Source organism: Carcharodon carcharias, chromosome 7 (genome assembly GCF_017639515.1).
Source record: "Carcharodon carcharias isolate sCarCar2 chromosome 7, sCarCar2.pri, whole genome shotgun sequence".
NCBI lineage: Eukaryota > Metazoa > Chordata > Chondrichthyes > Lamniformes > Lamnidae > Carcharodon > Carcharodon carcharias.
In genome coordinates this window covers 23,262,706-23,283,617 of record NC_054473.1, presented here as the reverse complement: position 1 = coordinate 23,283,617, position 20,912 = coordinate 23,262,706, and the positions used below count along the sequence as shown (strand labels likewise).

The window sequence follows — 20,912 nt, the reverse complement described above, 5'->3', positions numbered from 1 at the left end:
AAATGCAGCCTTGATGTCAAGGGCAGTCACTCTAACCTCACCTCTGGAGTTCAGCTCTTTTGTCCATTTTTGAACCAAGGCTGTAATGAGGTGAAGAGCTGACTGGCCCTGGCGGAACCCAAACTGTGTGTCAGTGAGCAGGTTATTGCTAAGCAAGTGCCACTTGATAGCACTGTTGATGATCCCTTCTGTTATTTTACTGGTGATCAAGAGTAGACTGGTGGGGCGGTAATTGGCCGGGTTGGATTTGTCCTGCTTTTTGTGTACAGGACATACCTGGGCAATTTTCCACATAGCCAGGTAGATGTCAGTGTTGTAGCTGTACTGGAACAGCTTGGCTAGGGGTGCAGTAAGTTCTGGAGTACAAGACTTCAGTATTATTGCCGGAATATTGTCAGGGCCCATAGCCTTTGCACTATGCAGTGCCTTCAGCCATTTCTTGATATCACGTGGAGTGAATCGAATTGGCTGAAGACTAGCATCTGAGATGCTGGGGACCTCCGGAGGAGGCTGAGATGGATCATCCACTCAGCACTTCTGGCTGAAGGTTCTTCAGCATTATCTTTTGCACTGATGTCCTAGGCTCCCCTATCATTGAAGATGGGGATATTAGTGGACCCTCCCCCTCCAGTGAGCTGTTTAATTGTCCACCACCATTCAGGATTGGATATGGCTTAGATCTGATCCATTGGCTGTGGGATTGCTTAGCTCTGTCTATCACTTGCTGCTTATGCTGTGCTGTAGCTTCACCAGGTTGACACCTAATTTTTAGTTATGTCTGGTGCTGCTCCTGGCATGCCCTCTTGTGCTCCTTATTGAACCAGGGTTGATCCCCTGGCTTAAGGGTAATGGTAGAGCGGGAGATCTGCCATGAGGTTACAGATTATGTTCAAGTACAATCCTGCTGCTGCTGATGGCCCACAGCACTCAGTCTTGAGTTGCTAGATCTGTTTGAAATCTATCCAATTTAGCACAGTGGTAGTGCCACACAACACGATGAAAGGTATCCTCAATGTGAAGACAGGACTTTGGTGGTCATTCATGTAAAGATCACCTGCATTTGATTATGTGTTCATAAAATGCATAGCCAGACAGAAACCTGTATATAAGTAACACCCACAGAGAGGTCACTAATTGTAACTGGCACCCAGAGAACTTATTTAGTGCCTACATCCTCCTGAGATATGGGAGAGGTGCCAGAAGACTGGACAATTGCAAATGTTATAACCCTGTTCAAAAAAAGGGCATGGGATAAAGTTGACAATAATGGCCAGTCAGTTTAATATCAGCAGTGGGTAAATATTTAGAAGCATCAATCCCCAATGAAATGAATTGGCACTTGGAAAAATATGGGTAAATAAATAAAAGCCAGTCTGTACTTTTAAGGACAAACCATGTTTGAGTGAGTTCTTTGATGAAGGAAAGAGTGGAGGAGGGTAGCATGGTTGATGCTGCATATATGGAATTTCAAAAGACGTTTGATGAAGTGCCACATACCAGTCCTGCTGGCAGAATTGAAGCACGTGGTATTAAAGGATCAGTGGCTGTGTGGTCATGAAATTGGCCAAGGAACAGGAAGCAAGGAGTAGTGGTGAACAGTTGTATTTCAGACTGGATAAGTGGTGTTCCCCAGAGGTTGGTGTCAGGATCACTGCTTTTTTTGATATATATTATTGACCTGGTCTTGGGTACACAGAGCATAACTTTAAAGTCTGCAGATGAAACAAAACTTAGAAATGTAGTAAACAGTGAGGAAAACAATCAGGAAAGTATGTACTGGCAAAATGAGAGGATGCATGGCAGATGAATGTTAATGCAGAAAAGCGTGAAGTAATTCAATTTGGTGGGAAGATTGGCGAGAGATAATATAAACCAAATATCTGAAATTTAAAGGATGTACAGAAATTGATAAAGAGAGGGCCTGTGGTGCATCCATAATTCTGACCCAGGAACTGAGTCCCACCCCAGGACTTAATGGCCATAGAAGGTATATTTGAGGCATGGCCAAGCAGGTTGATATTCAACATGTAAATCCTTCCAATATGGCAAGCAGGAGAGTTTCCAGAACTGTGTGGTAGCTGCAGCACATCCCTACACTAAAAGACTGCATGCACAAGAAGTGCTCTCTTTGCTTCAAGCGACTGTTAGAGAAAGGAATCAAGAGACCTGAGGGTGTACATACACAATTCTTTGAAGGTGGCAGGGCAAATTGAGAAGGCTGAGCAAAGGAAGTTATGCCATACCTCTTTAGAAAACCGAATAGACCCCAGCTAGAATATTGTGGTCAATTCATGGTAGTCACTGCCTGTAAGGAGCAGCAGTGCACAGACCACTTAATGTAGGTAGTACCTACACATAGACCACACTCTGCAAGGTATATCTAAGCACCAACCACCACAAAGAAGAATATCTACACAATTCCCTGTCTATAAATAGCACCTGCACAGGCACTACTGTCTATAAGGAGCAGTTACACAGGCACTTTCTACAGGACTAGTTACACATGGCTCTTGTCTGTAAACAGCATCTGCACAGATACCAATCTCTTTAACTAGCACCTGAATCATTCTTCCTAGTTCTAATTTACCTCACTCCCTGATCTTTATTACACTAACTGCCAGGTATCTAGCAATCTATACATATCTCATTCCCAGGTTTCTATTATTTTCTGTATATCTCACTCCCAGGTATCTGTTATTTTCTATGCATCGTTTTCCCAGATTTCCATTATTCTATATCAAGCTCTGTACATTACATTCCCAGTAGATATTATCCTCTGTGAATCTCAATCCCACATGTCTATTATTATATATGTGATTAACCCTTAGGTATTAACAAGCAAGACACAGAGGACCTAAATGAGAATAAGTACCAAGCTTTCATAGGCTAGGAACTTCCCCAAGTCTCAAGAGAAAAGCAGCAGCCCCACAGGTGGCTGAAGGCAATAATACAGCCCAACCCACAAAATAAAGAACAAATTCTCCAAGGTTCTGCAACTTTAGAATTGAGTACATACTTAGGAGTTTGGTGAATGGGCGAGTTTAAAATGTTAATCTTGTTCTTGAAAATCTAGTTTGGTCTGTAATTAGCAGTAACTGGAAGGTACGGTGTAAGTAGACCAAGTTTCTTTCTTTCTTCCTGCCTTAGGCAGAGTAAACACACTCTGCTGAGAGAGAGCTGAGTAGTTAATTAGCTAACTGGTCGAATTTGGTTTCTCTAGCTCCAGTTCAGTTTATTATAAATTCAGAGTTCTTTAGTGCAGCTTAGGCAAATAAGTGCAGCTTTGGATCTGAGTGCGTGCTTGGGAGGTTGGTGAGTGGGGTGTTCCTTTCCTTTTGCATTTTATACCTTTTTTTCACCCTGTAGGAGCTGGGCCTTACTCTACTACAGAGAATGGAGCGAACTGTTTGCTGAGTAGCTGGTAAGTGGTTAAGGTCTATTCCAGTCCTAAGGTTTAAAATAGTTTATAAACTGGTGGTAAGGTTAATAAAATATATCAAAAAGGGAAATAATAAGTGAATAATATAATTAAATAATGAATTAAAACACATTAAGGATGGCAGTGAAAGGTGGTGTGTCAAGGCTGCAGCATGTGGGAGCTCCTGGCTGCCAGTGTGATCCAGAGAAAACATGTCTGCAGTAAGTGTTTGACTGGAGGCTGAGCTGCAGACACTGCGACACATCAGAGAGGAGAAGAGTTACTTGGATGCTTTGTACCAGGAGGCAGTTACACCACTTAGGATAGGATCCTCTGATTTGGTTAGTGGTCAGGGGCAGAAGGCTGTGACTGCAAGCGAGGCAGGTAAGGGGACCCAGAGGACAGGAGTGTCAGCCTCTACAATTGTCCAATAGGTTTGAGGTCCTCTCAGCTTGTTTGGATGAGAGTGGGCTCTGCAGGGTGGGTGAGCAAACTGACCATGGCGCTGTGGTACAGGAAGCCATTCAAGTGGGCGGAGCAAAAAAGAATGCAATGGTTGTAAGGGACAGTATAGTGAGGGGGATTGACACTGTTCTCTGCAGCAAAGATTGAGAGTCTAGATGGCTGTGCAGTCTGCCCGGTGCCAGGGTTTGGAACAGGGTTCAGGGAGGAACTTGCAGAGGGAGGGGGAGGATCCAGTTGTCATGGTCCATGTAGGTAGCAACAATGTAGGTAGAACTGGGAAAGAGGTTCTGCATAGAGAGTATCAGGAGCTACTAAAATACAAAGCAGGACCTCAAAGGTGGTGATCTCTTGATTATTACCTGAGCAACATGCAACTTGGCATAGGATACATAAAATTAGAGAGATGAATATGTGGCTCAAAGACTGGTGTGGGAGAAGTGGGTTCCAGTTGGTGAGGCACTGGCACCAGGACTGGGGAAATTGGGGGCTGTACCATTGGGATAATCTATACCTGACCTGTGCTGGGACTGGCATTCTAGCAAGCCGCATAATTAGGGAAGTAGAGAGTGTTTTAAACTAAATACTGGGGGCAAGGTGTGAAATGTGAGAAGATGAGATAAATCAAAGAGTAGAGAAAAGGAAAGGCAAGAGAGAAAGGTATTCATGTGGGAAATGGTAAACAGATCATGACAGGAAGGGACAGAGAGTACAGGGAGTAAAAATCCAAGAGTAAATCAGCAGATAAGGCTAGAGATCACAAAAATAATAAAAGGACAAAACTAAAGGTTCTGCATTTGAATGCATGTAGTATTTGAAAGGAAACAGATGAACTGAAAGCACAAATAGAAATAAATAAGTACGATCTGATAGCCATTCCAGAGACATGGCTGCAGGATGACAGATTGGGACCTAAATATTGAAGGGTATGTGACATTTAGGAAGGACAGAAAGTTAGGAAAAGGCTGAGTGGTGGCTCTGTTAATTAACAACAGTATTGTCCTCACTTTTCACCCCACCAGCCCCCACGTTCAAAGGATCATCCTCCAACATTTCCGCCAACTCCAGCATGATGCCACCACCAAACACATATTCCCCTCACCTCCCCTGTCAGCACTACACAGGGACTGTTCCCTCTGGGACACCCTGGTCCACTCCTCCATCACCCCCAACACCTCGTCCCCCCTCCCACGACACCTTCCCATGCAATCGCAGAAGGTGCAACACCTGCCACTTTACCTCCTCCCTCCTCACCATCCAAGGGCCCAAACACTCATTTCAGGTGAAGCAACGCTTCACTTGGACCTCCTTCAATTTGGTCACTGCTCCCAATACGATCTCCTCTACATTGGAAAGACCAATTGCAAAACTGGATGACTGCTTTGTGGAACACCTTCAGTCTGTCTGCAAGCATGACCCAGACATTCCTGTTGCTTGCCATTTCAACACACTGTCCTGCTCTCATGTCCACATGTCCATCCTTGGCCTGGCCTGCTGCAATGTCCCAGTAAAGCTCATCGCAAACTGGAGGAACAGCACCTCATCTTCCGATTAGGCACTTTACAGCCTCCCGGACTTAACATTGAGTTCAACAACTTCAGACCATGAACTCCCTCCTCCATCCTCACCCCTTTTTCATCCCTTTTTTCAAAATTCATTTCTATTTTTTATCCACTTATTTTTATTTATTTTTATTTTTTTAATTTGTATTATTCTTTTATTCATTGTTTTATCCCCTTTTTTATCCCATTTTGACCCTTTTTCCCCACCACCGGTCCCTCCTCCCACCCACCCCCACAAGGGCCATCTGCTACTTGTTCATGTTGTTCTTTCCAGAGTGCTTACCCCTGTTCTGCTAATATCACATTCTGCTTTTTTACCTTTGCCACTATCAGCACCTTTTTTGGCTCTCACCACTACCTTTAACACTCTCTTTGTCCTTTTGTTTATGACATCTTTGTCTATCTCTCCTTTGCTCCCACCCTGTCACTAGCCTTCTATCCAGCTTCACCTGCTCAACCCCCTTAAACAGTATAAATTTCATCACATTTCTACTTCTCTTTAGCACTGAAGAAGTGTCATACAGACTGGAAACATCCACTCTGTTTCTCTCCCCACAGATGCTGTTCAACCTGCTGAGTTTTTCCAGCATTTTATGTTGCTGTGGATGTACTGTATTTAGATTTTCAGAAGGCATTTGATAAGGTGTCACATTAAAGATTATTGCAAAAAATAAAAGCCCATGTTGTAGGGGGTAACACATGGCATGGATAGAAGATTGGCTAGTTAACAGGAAACAGAGGGTAGCCATAAATGGGGCCTCAGCTTTTTACAATTTATATAAATGACTTGGATGAAGGGACCAAAGGTATGGTTGCTAAATTTGCTGATGACAGAAAGATAGACAGGATAGGAAGGTATAAAGAAGATACAAGAAGGCTACAAAGGGATATGGATAGGCTAAGTGAGTGGGCAAAGACTTGGCAAATGTGATGAAGTGTGAAATTGTCCATTTTGGCAGGAAGAATAAAAAAGCATATTATATAAATAGTGAGAGATTGCAGAGCTCTGAGAGGTGAGGGATCTAGGTGTCCTAGTGCATGAGTAGCTAAAGGCAAGCATGCAGATACAGCATATGTTCTCATTTATTCCAAGGAGAATTGAATACAAAAGTAGGGAAGTTATGCTTCAGTTATATAAGGCACTGGTGAGACCACGTCTGGAGTACTGTGTACAGGATTGGTCACCTTATATAAGAAAGGATATAAATGCATTGGAAGCAGTTCAGAGAAGATTTACTAAGCTAATACCTAGATTGGGTGGGTTATTTTATGAGGAGAGGTTGGACAGGGTAGCTTGTATCCACTGGAGTTTAGAAGTTAATGGCTTTAGGGAAGGAAATCTGCAGTCCTTACCTGGTCTGGCCTACATGTGATTCCTGACACACAGCAATGTGGTTGGCTCTTAAATGCCCTCGAAAATGGGCTAGCAAGCCACTCAGTTGTATCAAACAACTAAAAACAAGTCAATAAGGAATGAAACTGGAGAAACCAAGAGGCATTGACCTAGGCACTGGAAATGACACTGGCAAACTCAACCCTGTCAACTCTGCAAAGTCCTCCTTACTAACATCGGGGGGCCTGTGCCAAAATTGGGAGAGCTGTCTCACAGACTAGTCAAGCGACAGCCTGACATAGTCATACTCACAGAATCAGAGCTTACAGATTGTCCCACCGGCAGGACAAACCCAGCAGAGGTGGCAGCACAGTGGTATACAGTCAGGAGGAACTTGTCCTGGGAGTCCTCAACATTGACTCCAGACCCCATAAAGTCTCATGGCATCAGGTCAAATATGGGCAAGGAAACCTCCTGATGATCACCATGTACTGCCCTCCCTCAACTGATGAATCAGTACTCCTCCATGTTGAACACCACTTAGGAGAAGCATTGAAGGTGACAAGGGCTCAGAATGTACTCTGAATGGGAAACTTCAATGTCCACTACCGAGTGTGGTTCAGTAGCAGCACTACTGACTGAGCTGGCCTAGACCTAAAGAACACAGCTGCTTGACTGGGTCTGCAGAAGGTGGTGAGGAAACCAACAAGAGGGAAAAACATACTTGACCTCATCCTCACCAACCTGCCTGCTGCAGATGCATCTGTCCATGACAGTATTGGTAGGAGTGACCATTGCACAGTCCTTGTGGAGACGAAGACCCATCTTCACATGGAGGATACCCTCCATCGTGTTGTGTGGCACAACCACCTTGCTATATGGGATAGATTTCGAACAGATCCAGCAACTCAAGACTGGGCAACCATGAGGCGCTGTGGGCCATCAGCAGCAGCAGAGTTGTACTTAACCACAATCTGAGACCTCATGGCCTGGTATATCCCCGACTTTACCATTACCACCAAGCCAGGGGATCAACTCTGGTTCAATGAAGAGAGCAATAGGACATGGCAGGAGCAGCACCAGGCATACCTAAAAATGAGGTGTCAACCTGGTGAAGCTACAGCACAGGACTACTTTCGTGCCAAACAGCATAAGCAGCAAGTGATAGACAGGACTAAGCAATCCCACAACCAACGGATCAGATCTAAGCTCTGCAGATCTGCCACATCTAGTCGTGAACAATGGTGGACAATTAAACAACTCACTGGAGCAGGAAGCCCCACAAATATCCCCACCCTCAATGATGGAGGAGCCCAGCACATCAAGACAAAAGATAAGGCTGAAGCATTTTCAACAATCTTCAACCAGAAGTGCCAAGTGTATGATCCATCTCGGCCTCCTTCAGAGCTCCCCAGTATCACAGATGCCAGTCTCCAACCAATCCAATTCACTCCAGGTGATATCAAGAAATGGCTGAAGGCACTGGATACTGCAAAGGCTATGGGCCCTGACAATATTCAGGTAATAGCACTGAAGACTTGTGCTCCAGAACTTGTTGCACACCTAGTCAAGGGGTTCAAATACAGCTACAGCACTGGCATCTACCCAGCTGTGTGGAAAATTGCATAGGTATGTCGTGTACACAAAAAGCAGGACAAATCCAACCTAGCCAACTACCACCTCATCAGTCTAACCTCGATCATCAATAAAGTAGTGGAATGGGTCATCAACAGTCCTATCAAGCAGCATTTGTTTAGCATTAAACTGCTCACTGACATCCAGTTTGGGTTCCGCCAGGGCCACTCAGCTGCTGACCGATTTACCAATCGCCCTTTGACATTCAATGGCATTACCATCGCTGAATCACGTACTATCAACATCCTGCGGGTTACCATTGACCAGAAAATGAACTGGACTAGCCATATAAATCCTGTGGTTACAGGTTCAGGTCAGATGCTAGGAATCCTGTGGCAAGTAACTCACCTCCTGACTCCCCAAAGCCAGTCCGCCATCTACAAGGCACAAGTCAGGAGTGTGATGGAATACTCTCCACTTGCCTGGATGGGTGCAGCTCCAACAACATCAAGAAGCTTGACACCATCAAGGCAGCCCGCTTGATTGGCTCCACATCCACAAACATTCAGCCCCTCTGCCACCGACGCACAGTAGCAGCAGTGTTTACTATATACAAATCTCCTTAGACAGCACCTTCCAAACCCATGACCACAACCATCCAGAAGGACAAGAGCAGCAGATAGATGGGAACACCGCCACCTGGAAGTTCCCCTCCAAGCCACACACCATCCTGATCTTGGAAATATATCACCATCCCTTCACTGTTGCTGGGTCAAAATCCTGAACTCCCTTCCTAACAGCATTGTGGGTGTACCTACACCACATGGGCTGCAGCAATTCAAGAAGGCAGCTCACCACCACTTCTCAAGGGCAATTAGGGATGGACAATAAATTCTGGCCTAGCCAGTGAAGCCCCCATCCCATGAATGAACAAAAAAAAAAAGAAGCAACTTAATTGAAATATATAAGATCCTGAGGGGTCTTAACAGGGTCGATGTGGAGACGATGTTTCTTCTTGTGGAAGAATCCAGTATTAGGGGTTGCTATTTAAAAATAAGAGGTCACTCATTTAGGACAAAGATGAGGAGAAATCTTTTCTCTCAAATGGTTGTGAGTCTTTGGAACTTTTTCTCAAAAGGCGGTGGAAGTAGAGCCTTTGAACATTTTTAACCTAGAGGTAGATAGTTTCTTGATAAGCAAAGGCTATTGGGGCTAGCCAGGACTGTGGAGTTGAGGTTACAATCGGATCAGCCACAATCTTATTGAACGGTAGAGCAGGCTTGAAGGGCCATATGGCCTTCTCCTGTTCTAGATTCGTATGTTTGTAAATGGTGATTAGAAAGGGCGCAGGAGATCCAACAACTCACGGACACCAATGACATGTGCAGTTCCTTCATTGCTGTCAAAGCGATCTATGACAAAACACTCAAGGGCTCACAACACTGAGAGCCAAGCATGGAGGGGAGCTCATCAGGGACAGGGAGGCAGTCACCACTCGCTGGATGGGATGTTTTGAAGAACTCCTCAACTAAAACTCTGTCTTCGACTTCAACATCCTCAATTCCATCCTTCAGTATCCCATCTGGCTTGGTCTGGTTGCTACATTTGTCCAGAGCGGAATTGTAAAAGCCACTCAACAGCTGAGAAACGAAAAGACCACTGGCACAGATTGAATACATGCTGAAATTCTGAAGCATGGCAGAGATACACTCCTGTTGTGGCTGCAAAAGCTCATGTCCCTCAGCTGGGAAGAGGAACACATGCACATGATCTCAGAAACACTGTGATTGTGACTACATACAAGAAGAGAGAAAAGTCCGATTGCAGTAAGTACAGAGGAGTCTCAAAGCTGTCTGCCAGAAAAGATCACTGAAGGATTCTCCTCAATTGTCACCTCAGTAACTGAAGATTTCCTTCCAGAGATCGGTGCAGTTTTCACCCATTGAGAGATAACACAAATATGATTTTCCCTTCGTGGAAGATTCTATAAAAATGCAAGGATCATCATCAATCACTGTACATGACCTTTCTCAACTTCAGAAAAAGCCTTTGACTGTCAAACATGAAGACCTATGATGTATGTGGACCTTTTTCCATATCTTGGGAATTTCCTCATGATGAAGACAGACACAGATGATGAAATTCATCATCATCTCTAATCTACCCACTCAGCCTTTGGCCAACTGAGGAAAAGAGTTTTTGAGGACAAGAATCTCAAACCCAAGACTAAGGTCAGGGTTTAACAGGCAGCAGTGATTCCCCGTGCTCCTATATGCTTTGGAGACTTGGACAACCTACAGCAAGCACCTCAAAGCACTGGAGAAGTACCAACAGCGGCACCTTCACAAGATCCTCCAAATCCAGTGGCAAGAAAAGCAGCATCCTCTTCTAAGCCAACTTGCCCAGAATCGTTATGCTAATCACTCAACACCAGTTCCACAGGGCAGGTCATGCCTTTTGTACGCCTGACAAGACTGTCGATGCAATGGCTCTTCTCAGCACTCAGTTGCGGCAGAAGACTCCCAGCAGGACAGTGGAAATGCTTTAGGGATATCCTCAAAAGCATCCCTGAAGAGGTCAAACATCCTTGACAACTCATGGGAGATCCTGGCTTGAGACTGACCAAAATGGAGAAGGTTTATTTGGAAGGCACCGAACGCATTGAGAGACTTGTTGGGAGCACACCAAGTCAAAGTCAAGGTTTCAGAGAGAGCGCACAAACCTCCAATCACCTCGAGCACCGCCTGCCCCACATGCGGCAGAATCCACAGATCATGCATTGGATTTATCAGCCAAATCAGAACCCATCGAAACAGAGTGGAAGCACGTCATTCTCAATCTCGGGGGACTGCTGAAAAAGAAGGATTAATCCTTACATCTTATTATTCTTCATCCACTAACTTGAGTATCTGCTTTTCTTGACTGAACAAGCTTATTACAGTAATTTAGCCAAATCTTGTTTTAATTTTGTTAAAACTTGCCCTCATTTTATTCTCAATTTGCTTGTTTCAGATGCAGAGATGTTAATTTTCATACTCCCACACTTATCAACTCGCTGACCCTAAAATTGGCAGCTTGATCACGAAGAAATGTTGCCGTTCCACATATATTAGAGCACAAATCCCACACAATAACCCGGAAACCTAGCGGAACCAAAAATAGCCCCATAATCCAGGCTGACATCACTTATATCAATCAAACTTGTTCCAGCCTACACTTGAATCAAGTTGCACAATACACAATAATTTTGTGATTATGTCTTCCTTAACTAGTTTTACATGACTTTTTGAATAAACATATACTTTTGTATGCATCATACAATTAAGTGGGAAGATCTATAACTGCTGCATCTTAATTGTGATCCATTGATCACATTTACTCATATATCATTACTGCTAAATCAGTCTCATTTGGGGAGGTAATGCCAATGACACATGGTTACATAAAAGGTGTGAATCATTTAGCATTGGTACAAAATGGAAATTGCTTCTCAGCAAGCCCTTTCCCCAATGACTGACATTGCAGGGCATCAGTTTCCCCACCCAAAGATACTTCATTCATAAAATTTATAAAAGTGCATTCCACATGACTGTTCAAAGTTGACATAAAGTGTAAGCCAAAGCAGTGTATGTTGCTACATTTATAATTACAATGAAAAGATTCATTCCATCAAACATACAGCCTGAGGGGTTTTACTCAGTTTCCAGCCTTCTGGCTGAAAGGCCTTGGACATTAGCTGAAAATTGAAAAATTATGATCCAAACCTGTTACCTTTAGATTGGATGGGTTATACAGCACAAACCTTCTCTAGTGACTCCTCTTCCAAAAGGTTGCTTGCTGGCATTTTGGCATGTCAATTCCAAATTTGCTAACTGGCCTGAAACCAATATGAATCTTCTGTGTGAACATTTAACATTTTTATATACCTTGATGGCAGGTGGAAGGGAAACTTAATTTCATGTGACCGGTATTTAGCTTGAAGTAATTGCGTCCTGAGTTAAATGCTTGCGCCCAGGCTGCTGCATTTATTACTGGTTTGCTCCTTCGGATGTCTATTCCGGAAGACCCTGATAGCTAAAAGCAAAATACTGCGGATGCTGGAAATCTGAAATAAAAACAGGAAAATTGCTGGATAAACTCTGCAGGTCTGGCAGCATCTGTGGAGAGAGAAACAAGAGTTAACGTTTCAAGTGCCTATGACTGACCCTGATAGCTGCTGTTACTTCTGTAATATCACTGGAGTTGGCACTTACAATGACACCTTTTCCTGCTCGAAACTGAATCTAATTAGATGAACGGGGTGAAATCATTTTCTTTAGTCGGGATTTCAAAGGGGTGAACTTAAACCTGCCACATGTTTAGATAGGAGGCAGGTTCACACTCCGATTGGACGGCCTTTAGCCAATCAGACCCCAGCCGGCGGTAACCCTTACCCCATTCCATGTCAGGACTTTTTTTTTGAATGAAATGTTGCGATTTGCAGCCGGGCGCCCCCTGCTGGAAACTGTCTGAAATTACCTGGGGAGGAAGCAGTAATTTCAATTTTTCACACTCACTCCACTCAGGCTGGAGCAACGGGACTGCACTCAGTGCAAGGGCTTCCCCGCTCTTGCCTTTGAGTGCTTTATTTTACTGATCTGCTGTCTAAACCGATTCTCTTTCAGATTGACCAAGGGGCAAATGACGCTTGCGGTGAAGGTCAGACAAATATCTGACCAGATTCGCACTGACCCAAAATATTCCGGAGCGGGGGGGGCGGGGGGGGGTCGAGACGATGTCAGCTGCAGAATGCCAAACCCAGAAAAATTTATTTATTTATTTTTTTTTGTAATTAGATAGTTGTCTTTATATAAATTGGTACCGACTACTTCCTGTATCGGCTCGTTGGTCTAGGGGTATGATTCTCGCTTTGGGTGCGAGAGGTCCCGGGTTCAAATCCCGGACGAGCCCTTTTTTTCCTCTTTCCCCCACCCCGCCTCTCCCTTGTCTCAATGGCTCCACATTTTACTGGTCGTCAGTCTGAAACTTTTTCATTTTGTGCTGCTCTTCTTCTCGTGCGTTCGAAGTTCCCAAAAGATTTAAGTCGATGGTTCACAAGCAAACACACTGTTAACCCAAAAAGAATCTCCAAATTAAACACTGTATCAAAAATGGGGCTCGTCCGGGATTTGAACCCGGGACCTCTCGCACCCAAAGCGAGAATCATACCCCTAGACCAACGAGCCAGGCGAAAACTGAACCCGCGACAGCTTATATGAAGTCAATTATAGTTTTTAAAAATGCGTTTGTTGTTTGGGACGTCAAGTCCCCCAACCCCACGACTACTTCCTCCCCACTCTTTGATATCCCCAAATCATCGGGTTTGGAACGGGCGACAAACACCGACATCGATTTCATCAAATATTTCTCCTGCGATTAAAAGTAGGGCTCGTCCGGGATTTGAACCCGGGACCTCTCGCACCCAAAGCGAGAATCATACCCCTAGACCAACGAGCCACTGTGACAAAATCGGTCAAAGATTACGTATTCCATTCTCGGTACCATTTTCAATGAACGTTTTGTTCTCAGGATTGAGTGTGGTTCCATATATAGTTTTATTCTGAGACACTCCTTCCCTTCATCACTGACATACACCTCAGGAATTATTGGAACGTATAGGGTGCCGACAAGACTGATTTCCTTGTTTTCCCTATTAACTGTCAACAGAATAATGCAAAAAGGAGGAAGCAGGTGGAGAAAAAAAAAGGAGAAAATGCATTATAAGTTAAATGCTAGGTTAACAAATCATAGAATGGTCAATAACAACAAAAAAAAGCTGGAAAACCTCAGCAGAGCTGACAGCATCTGTGAAGAGGAGCACAGTTAATGTTTCAAGTCTGTATGACTCTTCATCAGTCATTTGGACTCGAAACGTTAACTGTATCCCTCTCCGCAGCTGCTGTCAGACCTGCTGAGTTTTTGCAGCTGTTTTTATTTTTGTTTCAGGTTTCCAGCATCCGCAGTATTTTGCTTTCATAGGATGGTCAGTGTCTATAAGACCATGTAGATGGTGGACAGGCTTTGGGGAGTCATTCATCGGCTAGAAATCGTGCGACAAATAACTCGCCTCTTGACTCCCCAAAGTCAGTCCACCATCTGCAAGGCACAAGTCAGGAGCGTGATGGAATACTGTGCACTTGCCAGGATGAGTGCAGCTCCTACAACACTCAAGAAGCTGGACACCGTCCAGCACAAAGCAGTCTGCTTGATTGACACCACATCCATAAACATTCACTCTGTCCACCACCGATGCACAGTAGCAGCAGCGTGTACAATCTAAAAGAAACACTGCAGGAATTCACCAAGGCTCCTTTGACAGCACCTTCCAAGCCCATGACCACTGCCACTTAGAAGGACAAGGGCTACAGATAAATGGGAACACCACCACTTGGAAGTTCCCCTCCAAGTCACTCACTGTCCTAACTTGGAAATATATTGCCACTCCTTCACTGTCACTGGGTCAAAATCCTGGAACTCCCTTCCTAACAGCACTGTGGGTGTACCTACAACATATGAACTATAGCGGTTCAAGAAGGCAGCTCACTACCACCTTCTGAAGGGCAACTAGGGATGGGCAATAAATGCTGGCCCACCCAACAAAGTCTACATCCCATAAATTAATTTTTTTAAAAGGAGAAAATGCATTAAAACTTAAATGCTAGGTAAACAGGTCATAGAATGGGCAGTGTCTATAAGACCATAAGACATAGGAGCAGAAGTAGGCCTTTCGGCCAATCAAATCTGCTCCGCTTTGCAATGAGATCATGGTTTATCTGATAATCCTCAACTTCACTTTCTTGCCTTTTCCCAATAACCATTGATTCCCTTCCTGATTAAAAATCTCTCCATCTCAGCCTTGAATATACTTAATGATCCAGCCTCTACAGCCCTCTGCAGTAAAGAATTCCACAGGTTGAATACCCGCTGAGAGAAGAAATTCCTCCTCATTTCTGTTTTAAATGGGCGCTCCCTTACTCTGAGATTATGCCCTCTGGTCCTGGACTACTCAACAAGGGGAAACAATCTTTCAGCATCTACCCTGTCAAGCCCCCTAAGAATCTTATATGTTTCAATAAGGTCACCTCTCATTCTTGTAAATTCCAACGAGTACAGACCCAACCAACTGAACCTCTCCTCATAAGAAAATCCTCCCATACCCTGGATCAAGCTAGTGAACCTTCTCTGGACTGCCTCCAATGCCAGTATATCTTTCCTTAGATAAGGAGACCAAAACTGTTCATAGCATTCTAGGTGTGGTACCTTGTATAGTTTTAGCAAGACTTCATTATTTTCATACTCCATTCCTTTTGAAGTAATAACCAACATTCCATTTGCCTTCCCTATTACCTGCTGAACTTGTATGCTAGTTTTTTTGGGATTAATGCACGATGACCCCCAAATCCCTCTGTGCTGCAACTTTCTTCAGTCTTTCTCTATTTAAATAATATTCAGCTCCTCTATTCTTCCTGCCAAAGTGCATAACCTCACACTTTCCCACGTTATATTCCATCTGCCACATTTTTGCCCACTCACTTAACCTGTCTATATCCCTCTGTAGACTCTTTGTGTCATCCTCACCACTTGCCTTCCCACCTATTTTTGTATCATCTACAAACTTGGCGATGGTACATTCATTTCCCTCATCCAGGTCATTAATATACATTGTAAATAATTGTAGCCCCAACAATGATCCCTGCGGCATTCCACTAGTTACAGGTTGCCATCCTGAAAATGCCCCTGTATCCCAACTCTCTGCCTTCTATTATTTAGCCAGTCCTTTATCCATGGCAATACACTACCCCCAAAGCTCTTATCTTATTAAGTCGCCTTATGTGTGGTACTTTATCAAATGCCAATACCCAAATATATTACAGCTACTGGTTCCCCTTTATCTATCCTGCTTGTTACCTCCTCAAAGAATTCTAATAAATTTGTCAGGTATGATTTCCCCTTCATGAAGCCATGATGACTCTGCTTGATTAGATTATGCATTTCTAAATGCTCTGTTGTTACATCCTTTATAATAGACTCCAACATTTTTCCAATGACAGATGTTAAGCTAACTGGCCTATGGTTACCTGTTTTTTGTCCCCCTCCCTTTTTGAATAAGCATGTTACATTGGTAGTTTTCCAATCCTCTGGGACTTTTCCAGAATCTTATGATTTTTGGAAGATTGCTATCAATGCATCCGCTATCTCTGTAGCTATTTCCTTTAATATCCTAAGATGCAACCCATCAGTCCAGGTGACTTATCGGCCTTTAACCCCATCAGTTTCCCTAGTACTTTTTCTCTAGTGATAGTTATTGTATTTATTTCCTAACCCCACTTTTGCCCCATGATTATTTAGCATTTTTCGTATGCTATTAGTGTCTTCTACTGTGAAGATTGATGCAAAGTATTTATTCAACTCCTGTGCCATTTCCTGGTTCCCCGTTATTAATTCCCCAGCCTCATTCTCTAAGGAGCCTATATTGACTTTGGCCTCTCTCTTCCATTTTATATATTTAAAAAAGCTCTTAATATCCATTTTTATATTACTTGCTAGTTTACCCTCAAAGTTTATTTTCTCCCTCTTTATTTTTTTTTTGGTCACCTTCTCTTGGTTTTTAAAACTTTCCCAATCCTCCGGTTCACCACTAATCTTTGCCACATTGTATGTTTTTCTTTCACTTTGATACTAGCCTTAACTTCCTCAGTTAACCATGGTTGGTTTATCCCCTTCCTAGAATCCTTCTTCCTCACTGGGTTATATCTTTGTTATGAGTCATAAACTATTTTCTTAAACGTCTGTCATTGTTCATCAACCATCTTTTCTGCTAGCCTCCTTTCCCAGTCCACCCCAGCCAACTGTCCCGACATTTCTTTGTAATCACCCTTATTTGAGTTTAGCGCAGATGTTTCCGAACTAAAAAAGGAAGGCCACTCGGTCCGTTATGTCCATGTCAGCTCTCTGCAAGAGCAACTCACTTAATCCCACTTCCAGACCTTTTCCCTGTACCCCTACAGCTTTTTTACTCTTCAGATAATTGCCCAATTCCCTTTTGAAGGCCTCTATTCAATCTGCCTCCATCACACTCTAAGGCAGTGCATTCCTTATTCTAACTATTCACTGTTTAAACTAGTTTTCCCTCATGTCATTGTTGCTTCTTTTGCCAATCACCTTAAGTCGATGTCCTCTGGTTCTCAATCTTTCCGATGGGAGCAGTTTTTCCCTACATACTCCATCCAGACCCCTCATCATTTTGAACAGCTATCAAATTCCCTTTTAATCGTATTTTCTAAGGACAACAGGCTGAGCTTCTCCAATCTATCCTCGTAACTTCAGCTCCTTATTCTCAAAAATCTTTTCTGTACCCTCTCGAATATTTTCGTCCTTTCTGACGTGGTGTCCAGAACTGAACACAATTGCCCAGATGAAAGCAAAATACTGCAGATACTGGAAATAAAAACAAAAAATTATGGAAAAACTCAGCAGGTCTGGCAGCAACTGTGGAGCAAGAAACAGAGTTAACATTTTGAGTCCATATAAATCTTCTTCAGAGCAGAACTGCCCAGATCTCTGATTATTCCGAGACCGAACCTATCCCCCAAGATGCGCTATTGGACCCCCCAGAAGGCCCAACACAATAACTCCATGGGCATTGCCAGAGACGTTTGAACACCCCCCCTGCTCACAGGGACCCTCCAAAAAAGTCTCCAACTCCGAGTTAGAATCAGAGATTTTGCACAGATTCTGACTTACTTACCTGAATATTTACCCGGGAAATGTAAGACAGATTAAGCCCTGATCAAGCCCTGATTAGCCCCCACCACCACTCCCATCAACACCCCGAATGCTCTCCACAACCCAACCCGACCCAACATCACTTACGGACTACTGCCTCAATGCCCCAGCACCCTCGACCCCCCCATGACCTGACCTAACCACCCAACCCAACTGCCACTCTACCCCCTCACCCACGCTACCCTCACCTACTTACCTCACCATCCTACCCCCTTAGCCATTATTTTATTCACCCTACCCCCTAACCTTCTCCACCCTACACTTTCACCCACCTAACTCATCCATCCTACCCACTTACCTTCTCTCCGTAGCATTTCAAAGTAGCTTTGGGACATTTAAACCCTTCACTCACCAGAATAAGGCAGCAAGTGCCATAAAAAAGGGGGTGTTGTCTTATGTCGACAATCTAGGGCTATGAAGAAGCAATTCCATTTCAGGTGTGGGGATTGTATGGGGATTGTGCTCTGGATTCCTGGAGCAGCCGGGATTGGAAGCCCCACCCAGGAACGCAGAGCTCCAGCATGGCATAGGAAAGTAGGAGTATAGTGGCAATCCGACAGCGATTGCCACTCCTTGGAAGATTCGGGCCAATATCCCAGTTGAGGCAAACCAGTGTTTTATAAAGATTTAGCATAACTTCCTTGTTTTTGTAATCTTACTACTAATTGTAAAGCCCTATGTCCTATATGCTTTATTAAATGTTTTCGGAGCCTGACCTGCTACCTTCAACAATTTATGCACATGTGGTCTCTCTGCTCCTGCGATTATTTTAGAATTATACCTTTTATTTTACAGAGCTTCATTCCTTGTCCTTCCTACCAAAATGAATCACTTCACACTTCGCTCCATCAAATTTTTGCCACTTGTCCTCCCGCTTATCTATATCCTCTTGAAGTTTATCATGTGTTCCTCACAGTTCACAATGTTTCCAAGTTTTCTATCATCTGCAAATTTAGAAGTTGTGCCCATATCTAGATCATTAACATATATCAAGGAAAGCAGGGGTCTTACACTGACCCCTGTGTATGTATATCTCATTATATATCTCCCTCCAGTCTGAAAAATAAATGTTCTCCACTACTCTGTGTTTCCTGTCACTCAGCCAATTTCGTATTCATGCTGCTACTGTCCCTTTAATGACATGAACTCTAACTTTGCTGACAAGCCTGTTATATGACACTTTATCAAATGCCTTTTGGAAGTCCATGCACACAACTTCAACCTTCTCTATTACCTCACCAAAAAACTCAATTAAGTTAGTTGTTTTGTAGTACAGAACTTCAGTATTGCTGAAAAAAGAGACATGTCAAAGCTTTCTGTCCTGCATTCATCAAGACACTTCGAAAGAATACCAATGTAAGGGGAAAACAACAATTTATACTGTAAGAGGAGAGAGTGCTGATTGATTGGCAAGTGGACTTTGATAGGTCGAGGCGTTGCCATGGAGAATGCACCAATTGATGGTGACTGACAGCTAACTGACAAACATTGTTTGAAATTTAAACCAGGCAGCTTGACCCTGATTGGTCAAAGCATTACCCTGAGGAATGAGTCAGTGAATGGCTGTCATTTATTTTGTTTAGCTGGAACAGGCACAATGTTCTTTTTGTCTGCAAAGAACAGGGCCCTATGTACTTCTTTGGGAAGTAGGGCCTACATACCTTGCATCACAGTGGCAATGAAATTCATATACCACATTACTCATTTGTGTGGTAGGCAGAACATCTTTTTGGCTTGACAGCAGCATCCTGTGGATGGCGAATATCCCTCATGGTTACTGCATAGTAGCAGCGTGAAACAGCTAACTTCACCTGTTGCTCAAATCTTTGAGATTTTGCCCTTCCAGGGTAATCTGAGGTAGACTGGGCACTTTCAGGGCCGAAAATGACAGCCTTAGGCTTTTTCATGAGTTTGTGTGATATACAGTGTGAAATGGTCTGATCAGGGTTGCCATTATCAGAGTCCACTTGCCAACCAATCAACACCCTTTTCTCAAACAGTATAAACTGCTGTTTTCCCCTTTTATTGGTATTCTTGAGAAGTATCCTGATGAGTGCAAGAATAAAAGCTTTGACATGTCTCTTTTTTTTCAGCAATACTCAATCAAGTTAGTTAAACACAATTTTCCTTTAACAAATCTATGCTGGCTTTCCCTAATTAATCCACCTTTCTTCAATTGACTGTTGGTTTTGCTCCAAATTATCATTTCAAAATTCCCGTCACAGTGGTTAAACTGATTGGCCTGTAGTTGCTGTGCTTATCCTTACACCCCTTTTTGAAGAAAGGACTAAAAAAAAGACAGAAAATGCTGGAAATACTCAGCAGGTCTGGCAGCAACTGTGGAGTGAGAAATAACGTTTCAAGTTGAATCTGATGCTTCCTCAGGGATTTTCTTTGTTACCCATCCCGAATTGTCTTTGGGAAGGTGGTGGTGAGCCACCTTCTTGAACCACTGCAGTCCATCTAGTGCTGATATACCCATAATGCTACTCGGAAGGGATTTCCAGGATTTTGACCCAGCGACACTGAAGGAATGGAGATGTAGTTCTGAGTCAGGATGGTGAGTGGCTTGGAGGGGAACTTGCAGATGGTGGTGTTCCCATTACCACTGCCCCATTTCCTTGGACAACAATTGGTGCTAACCATTCTGCTGTTACCACTTGCACGTTTTGTTTCTTTACTGGTCCCATTACCACCCTCTTTTGCCTTGCACCATTATCCCTTTTGTCATTTAATC

At 43.6% G+C, this 20,912-nt stretch overlaps 3 non-coding genes across 3 annotated transcripts; 1 reads left to right on the top strand and 2 right to left on the bottom strand.

Annotated features, from left to right (window-relative positions):
- Positions 1–13,228: 13,228 nt before the first annotated feature.
- Positions 13,229–13,300, top strand: trnap-ugg. Its single transcript has one exon. It is a non-coding gene; the product is annotated as a tRNA-Pro (tRNA).
- A 203-nt stretch (positions 13,301–13,503) lies between these two features.
- Positions 13,504–13,575, bottom strand: trnap-ugg. The gene has a single exon. It is a non-coding gene; the product is annotated as a tRNA-Pro (tRNA).
- A 199-nt stretch (positions 13,576–13,774) lies between these two features.
- Positions 13,775–13,846, bottom strand: trnap-ugg. Its single transcript has one exon. It is a non-coding gene; the product is annotated as a tRNA-Pro (tRNA).
- Between the last annotated feature and the right edge of the window lie 7,066 nt (positions 13,847–20,912).